This window comes from Misgurnus anguillicaudatus, chromosome 11 (genome assembly GCF_027580225.2).
Source record: "Misgurnus anguillicaudatus chromosome 11, ASM2758022v2, whole genome shotgun sequence".
Taxonomy (NCBI): Eukaryota; Metazoa; Chordata; class Actinopteri; order Cypriniformes; family Cobitidae; genus Misgurnus; species Misgurnus anguillicaudatus.
In genome coordinates, this window is record NC_073347.2 from 18,878,792 (window position 1) to 18,886,398 (window position 7,607).

Consider the following 7,607-nt stretch of genomic DNA (forward strand, 5'->3'; position numbering starts at 1 on the left):
ATTTATTTGACAAAATTAGCCATAGTATAACTATTGTAAAAGTACTGATTAACAACAAAAACAAGGTTAAACTATAGTTCCTCTTTTAAAGCCATGGTTAATTTGTGATAATCATCGTCTAACTGTAGCAACCATGTTTTTTGCTTGTTTTTTATTTGTAGTAAAATAATGGTTAGTTTTGATAAGGGCTGTACCATGTGCATTCTATAGTTTCTGCTACTTTCTGACTCGGTTTGGTCAATCTGAAATTTCAGTGGAGAAATTATCAGATTGTTCTTAAAACAACTGATCTTATACAAGTAATACAACTTTAACTTGTATTTAGTGTTATTTTAAATAATAAATAAATAGTCTTCATAGATTTTATTTCACTTTTCCACTTCCATACTTTATCTTTCACCAGAAGAGGGCAGTGTTTTCCTACTAAATAAAAATAATTACATAAATGTAAATCTAAGTTTTGGTTTCAGTATGTGTAACAGGAAAGTTCAGTGTATTATGTCTAAAGTTTTTACAGTTTAATAATGAGGAACTTTGGGGCACTGTTATAAAATGCAAAAGTGTACAAACATGATGGACAACACAGTACCGATAATAAAGTTAAAATTACAGCACATTTACACTTTTACACAGTGCATTAAGTATACATTTCATCTGTCCAATGGTAATCCATACTATTGTGCAACACTATAGTCTACACCAAAGCTTTCCAAACTTCAGAGTGGTAAGACCCCCCCAAAACATAGCAAAAGCAAAATATTTTTATTAAAGCAGATTGTCTCTTTGCACAAAATTATCAACATTATTAACCACTTTTTAAGAATCTAATGTGAATTATAAGAACTACGAGGAATATTTTAAAAATTATGAGAAATATTTTTATATTCTGATGAAAGATGACGTATACCTTCTTTACAAATATATTAAAATCCATAACACTACATACTTTCTGCATACTATTTACAATTATAATGGAAAGAAGCTACATAGTTCACAAATCTGTTGCAATGAATTACATAACTATGTTTAAAAAAAATCTAAAACCATTTACAAGCAATGGATTCAATTATATTATATTATATTATATTATATTATATTATATTATATTATATTATATTATATTATATTATATTATATTATATTATATTAATAGGGAGGGGAAAATCACATTTCAGAACAATTAGAATATTTTAATTATTTTTATATTTTGATTTAGCCTAGCCAAGGCCCCCCTGCAGTACCACGGCGGCCCACTGGGGGGCCGCGGCCCACAGTTTTGGACGCACTGCTCTACACTTTTAGAAAAAAATGGTCAAAATATGTACCCCAGGGGCCTCATTTATAAATGATTCAGAGAAAAGGAGCGTACGTACAAAAAACATGTTTTTTGTACGTATGCTCCTTTTCTCTGAATCACACGTATGATCATTTCAGAAATGGTCTTAGGTGAAATGTGGGATAGTGCCTAAGTCACACTTTTATAAATGAGGCCCCAGGTGTCTTTGGGGCAGTATGCTTTAAAAAGATCCTACACTCTAAATTCTGCTGGGCTGTTTTTACCCCAATGCTGAGTAAATGTCGGTCAAAACACCTGTTGGGTTAAACCTTTGCTGCGTTGTTTCAAATCACGGTTGGGTTTGGTTTATTTATAACCCAACATGTGTTCTGTCCAATATTTACTTACCATTGGCTTCAAAACAACCCAGCAGAATTGAAAGTGTAATATGTACATTACCATGACATACAGATATGTATAAATTTTTTACCAATATGTATCTCTGAGGTACTAATATGAACTATTTAGGCGCAAAGCTTTACTTTTTGAAATTTTTGAAAATAAACCCATGTTTATTAAAGTGTACTTCTTAAAGTGTACAAAAATCTCATAAAAAAGCCATGCCTAAATGTTGTAAGCTGAAGGTGAATAAATGCCAAAAGATGTTTATGTTGTGTTTTATTATATTTGCTTTAATAGTTTAGCAAGTAAGCAAGGCAGTGTGAACAAAATGAACTAGGATGCATGAAGTGATCACAGAAGTGTCTTTTATTCTTTGTTTGGAATACAGTCATTTATAGTAGTCATTGGAGTTCATACTAAATGAGTGGACTGATGCAGGCAGTCTCTTGCTGTCTTGGTGTTATATAGGCTATATGGTTCATTACCTTTTGATTTCTCCTGAGCAAATCCAGTGTGTCTCAGTATGCATAGTTATTAACAAAAAAATTAGTTTTAAATAAACACAAGTCAATTTATAACCTGGTAGCATGAGACTAAAGTAATGTGATGTAAGAAGTGGACAAAATTGATTAAAGAAAGAAGGTTGCTGGCACCAAGAGAATTTTGGACTTGAATGACTTATTGACTCAAAGTGTTGTGATTTATACTAATAGAGTTTGGGCTCTGTGGCGCTCTTTGGATAGTTTTAGTTAATGATGTATTCTTATAGAAAGAAATAAAGCACTAAGTCACCATCATAAAATATGACATTTGTACAAAGGATATTGTTTGGTCTTATAAATTGCTTGTAGTTCTTTATTATTTTTTTGCATATACAGTACTGTGCAAAAGTCTTAGGCCACCATGCCACAATTAGATTTGTTGTTATTGCAATGTTATAGCGATCATATATAATTGTTTCTCAGTCTCTTTAATAGAATACATCCAGAAAATACAGGAAATGTGCATATAGTATTAAAAACTGTATAAAAATGTAAACTGTTGTGTCAAGTTTTTAGGGTAAACTCCTCTTCCACTTGAGCAATAGCAGGAAACTGCAGGATCTCTTAAACCTAAATTAAATTAAATCATAATTTCTAATTTAAAGAAATTAGTCTTTTTACTTCATTCTGCTCAAAAACCCTCAAGATGTGTTAGTGTCAAGAGAGGTCACACGAAACACCGACGATGCCTAAAGACATTTAGTCCTGAAAATATATTTTTCCCTGTATTTCTGTTTGTTTCTTAATAAAATAAATTTGAAAAATAAATATGGATAGACAATAAAACTTCTAAACCAACAAGTCTGGTGGTGGTGGCCTAAGACTTTTGCACAGTATTAATATGTGAAGAATGTAAATGTTATCTTTAAATCTTTAGGCTAAATGCAAATATTCAGATGAAACAGAGATAACACTGTAAGCACATTGTGGAACACAGATTTAAACTCCAATGGTCATTAAAACATAGCAGACTTTAACGATTTCTTTCTATTGTTACATTTGCATGATGATTTTAAGTTTAGGTCTGAGATATTTCATGAACAAAATGTAATATTCTCAATATTTTCAATATTTGTGTGTTAAAATTAATCTAGTTAGTAGAATGTGTAAAGTGCACTAACAAAATAAAGTGTAAGACAATTTTATATGGCATACCATTGGTTGGATCTTTGCGTGTTTACGAGCTATTTCACGCATTAAAGTGACTCCAAATTTACATGTAATTACACACTTTAGCTTTCCATCCAGGTGTAACAGAAAAACAAATTTCACATTATGTAAAAACAGTCCTCACAACCATCATTATGAGGGGTAAGGGGAGGTGAGGGGGGAAATTCATTATCCCAAAACCCTGCAGAGTTGCTGTCTCCCTCTAAACGTTACAAGAATCATCAAACTATCTAATTCTTTTATTTCTGTGGCTTCAGTTACATACTTTATGACACTCGACAGCAGTTCAAGGTCCCACAATAACTCCAAAGATGCCACGGGCAACGATCTGTGAATCCTTGTTGTCAGCCCCTTGAATGGGAGATCGACTCTTCAGACATTAAACCAGAAAACAACATAAGATTAACTACTAGCTCTTTTGGATGACTCTCGCTAAAGGGTTTTTGGTTGGTTATAAGTAGCTTTGATCTTTCACAAAAAGGAATCATTAGTATAATGAGTGCATATATTTCGTCTGTCATTTCAAGACCTTTGGAAAGTCACGGTATTATCATGGAGAGGCACTCTGCCATCACGGTGCAGACAAATCAGTTCTTGTGAAAATGTACAAGTTTGAATATGCTAATGGTATTGCTTAATATTCATAGGTGTTTTCACACACGCTAGATGATGACAGACTGGTGTGTTGCATTCGTAGATTGTCTCCTCTTAAAACCTTTCAATCATCTCTAGAAAAGCTGCTGTCAATTTATTGCCACAGAAAGGTCACTGAGGGCTTTATCCAAACTTAATGTATACAGATTTCATTGTTTGAGTTTCCAAACCCAACACAATGCAGTGTGATTTGAATCTTACACATTAACAGAAACAACAATTGCCAGAAATGTATATCTCAGAAGGATTTGTGAATGGCAGATATGTGACCCTGTCTGTGAAATCCATTATGAGATTTAATTTCACTCACTTGTTTTTTACCGTATATATGTAGAAAACAGTAAATCACAAAAAAATAACCTCAGCTGGATTTTCTAAGGCAGGGTGAAGTATGACTATTGAGTTGCTTGACAGAACTGTTTGTTGCCATTGGACATTGTAAATATGTTGGTGAAAGCACCTGCTAGATCAGCGAGGGGTGAAGACCCAACAGCTCTTACCTACTTCATTATTAACTCAGCCCAAGGAGGTCATTATGATCTTATCTATTTAAAGAACACGCTCAAATGAGGAAGGACCTCATCTCATTAAATAAATTAAGACTTCCTTCCTGTTGGAGGATGTGGGCAGAAGACATATTGTCTTTTGGTCTTCAGATGCTATCTATTCAAATCAAATGTGTCAGAAATATCAAGATCTATCTCTTATAAAAAATAAGCACCTTGCTCATAAACTTGGGATTATGAGTATTTCAAAACTACAAGCCCAAAGTATTCCACGTATCCTAGGGATAAACTTAAAATGTGCACAAAGTTATTGCCTATTGATGGTGAAAAGAGGAATCCAAGTACATTTGTGATTAAGCAATCGCTTAGCAACAACCTAAATGAATTAGCAACATCCCAGAAGGCCCTAAATTACAGCCGCAGGTTTTACTGAGCATTACTCATATTTTCTCATTAAATTTAATTTACTGTAAATGTAGGTTCATTTACTTATCTAATTATTTACATCTGATTCACCTTTAATTTAGAATCTGCCATTCATCAAACTGTTTTCTTCTGATATTTTAATATTTTAATGGTTGATTTTAGATTAAACTGCAAGATGTTGTTTTTTACTTCAATAATCGATAGTTTATTGTCAATATTTATCTGTCATAATGACCTAAAGCCTATGGAAGGTATTTTTGGCCTTTTTTAAAATAATGAATTAAATTATAAAATAAAAATAAAATAAAATCACAACATGTCATAAATTTGAAAATTAAATACTAAAATAAAAAATTTAAATATTAAATTTAATTATTTCATTTACATTTTCAATGTGACGAAACATCATTTCTGCCAAACTGAAAAATAAAATGCATTTGATGATTTGACATTACATTTTCAATACAATCTCTAGGTAAAAATACCTTCCATATACCTCGAGATTGTATTGAAAATGAAATGTCAAATCAAATGCATTTTATTTTTCAATTTGTCAGGAATAATGCATCATCACATTGAAAATGAAATAATTAAATTTAATCTTTAAATTTTAATTTTAACATTTAATTTTCAAATGTGGGAAATATTTTGCATTTTTTTATCATTTAATTAATTTAAAATTGGCCGGAAAATACCTTCCATAAAAGCCACGGAGCAAATACATACTCTAAAAACAAACGGTGATAAATGGCACTAAAAGTGGTTCACTGGCTCATAATCATAAAGGAACCATTTTAAGTGCCATTTAGCACCTATGTAGAACCATATTTTGCTCTGTAAAACCATGGTGCTATATCACCACTAAGTATATAGTGGTTCCCCTATTATTACAAGCTTTTAGTACTGTTTAGCACAATTTTTTTTAAGTGCATGTGCTTTCACATCTTAGTTACAGTATGCATGTTTTTGACAAATATTTGCCACCAGAGTTTTTCTTTCAGTGTCATTGTGTTCCACTAAAATGTTAAGCTGTTTTTCTGCTACAATACAACAATAGTGATCCATTATCTCATTTAAAAAGGTTCGGCTGCACGTTTTCTTTGTGTACCTTGCTTTTCGTTCTTCTCTGCATTATAAAGAGATTCAATAGCTTAATCAAAACAGCAAATTGCAGAGAACCGAAACACCCACACCTTTTCGATGGGCAGAGATCTGCTTGATTTGTAGTGGTAGCATCACTAGTCTCGGGGGGTTGATTCATATTCCTTCCTGGAGAGACATCTTAATTATATGTTAGGAAACAGCGGGGGAGAGCTAAGGACTGATGAGATCTTTGTCAATATATAGGGAGCTGTGTTTAATATGTGATGTTGAAGGCAGGATTGACCAACACTTATAAGCATTCCAACTTAGCAGACACAGACACAAGAGGTGAGATGAGGTCACAATGATTAAAAAAATCAATGCAGCACACAAAAGAGAAAAAAACATTATACTACATGGACATAATAACATGACAATGTGTGAATACAAACTCAGAGGTGGGTCCAGACCTCTCAGGTATAAAGTGGGTACTGCAATAATGTGAAGAATATATATATTTGGAGATTATGAGATTAAAGGGTTAAAAGAAAGAAGAAAAAGTTAAATATTTATAGAGTTTTGCATCTTTGATAGTAAGAAACATTTTAAAAATGTTAAAATATATACATATAAGGTACACATTTCATTTTTGAAGTCATTTGTAAAAATAAAATAAAATGATCTACACTGTAAAAAAAATCCGTAAAAAATTACAATGGTATTGCAGCTGGGTTGCCGGTAAATTAAAGTAGATTTAAATTTATGTTATTTACTGGCAAGAGTTTGTTCAAAGTTAAATACATTTTAAATATAAACAAGTCTTTATCTTTACAGAATTAAACTATACAATAACAGCCTCATGCAAAGCATTGATGCTGTTTCTCTAGTTTTATTCTGTAAAGACAAAGACCTGTAAATGTTCAATGTCCATTCAACCTTGAACAAAATCTTGCCAGCAAACAACATACATCCAAATCCACGGCAAACTACCGGCAACCCAGCTGCAAATTTCTACGTAATTTTTTTTACAGTGTATGAAATTAAGTTGAATTACAGTATGACATTTATTGAAATATTTTTGCAGCTTTAATGGTTTTGAAGAGCACCAATTTCATTGCTAAAAACAACTTAATTTTGTGTATTTGATATAATACAATGTGTTATGGTTAAAAAAACATTATTTTCCACATACCGTACATTTTTGTAGCTCCAGATTTCACTCTCTGCCTGAAACACACAGATTTGAAAGTTCTGTGTCTCTGATTGGCCAGCTAATCTGTATGTTGTGATTGGCCTGAATACCTCTGATGTCAGCCGGAAATGTGATACTTCTTACCATGTTTGAAAGATTCGGTTGCTAACAGGAGTTAACTTACAGGCTCTGTGTCCAAAGCGAGAGGAATTATGATAATGTCGCTCTTGTCTACATCACCAATCCCAAAAATTGTTGCCTACAATCTGTGTGTTTGTTGTAGTCCAAGAAAAGAGATTTACGTTGGAGACGTTAACTCGCGCAATCGTTTACTTTGGGGTTTGTACCTTTTGCAT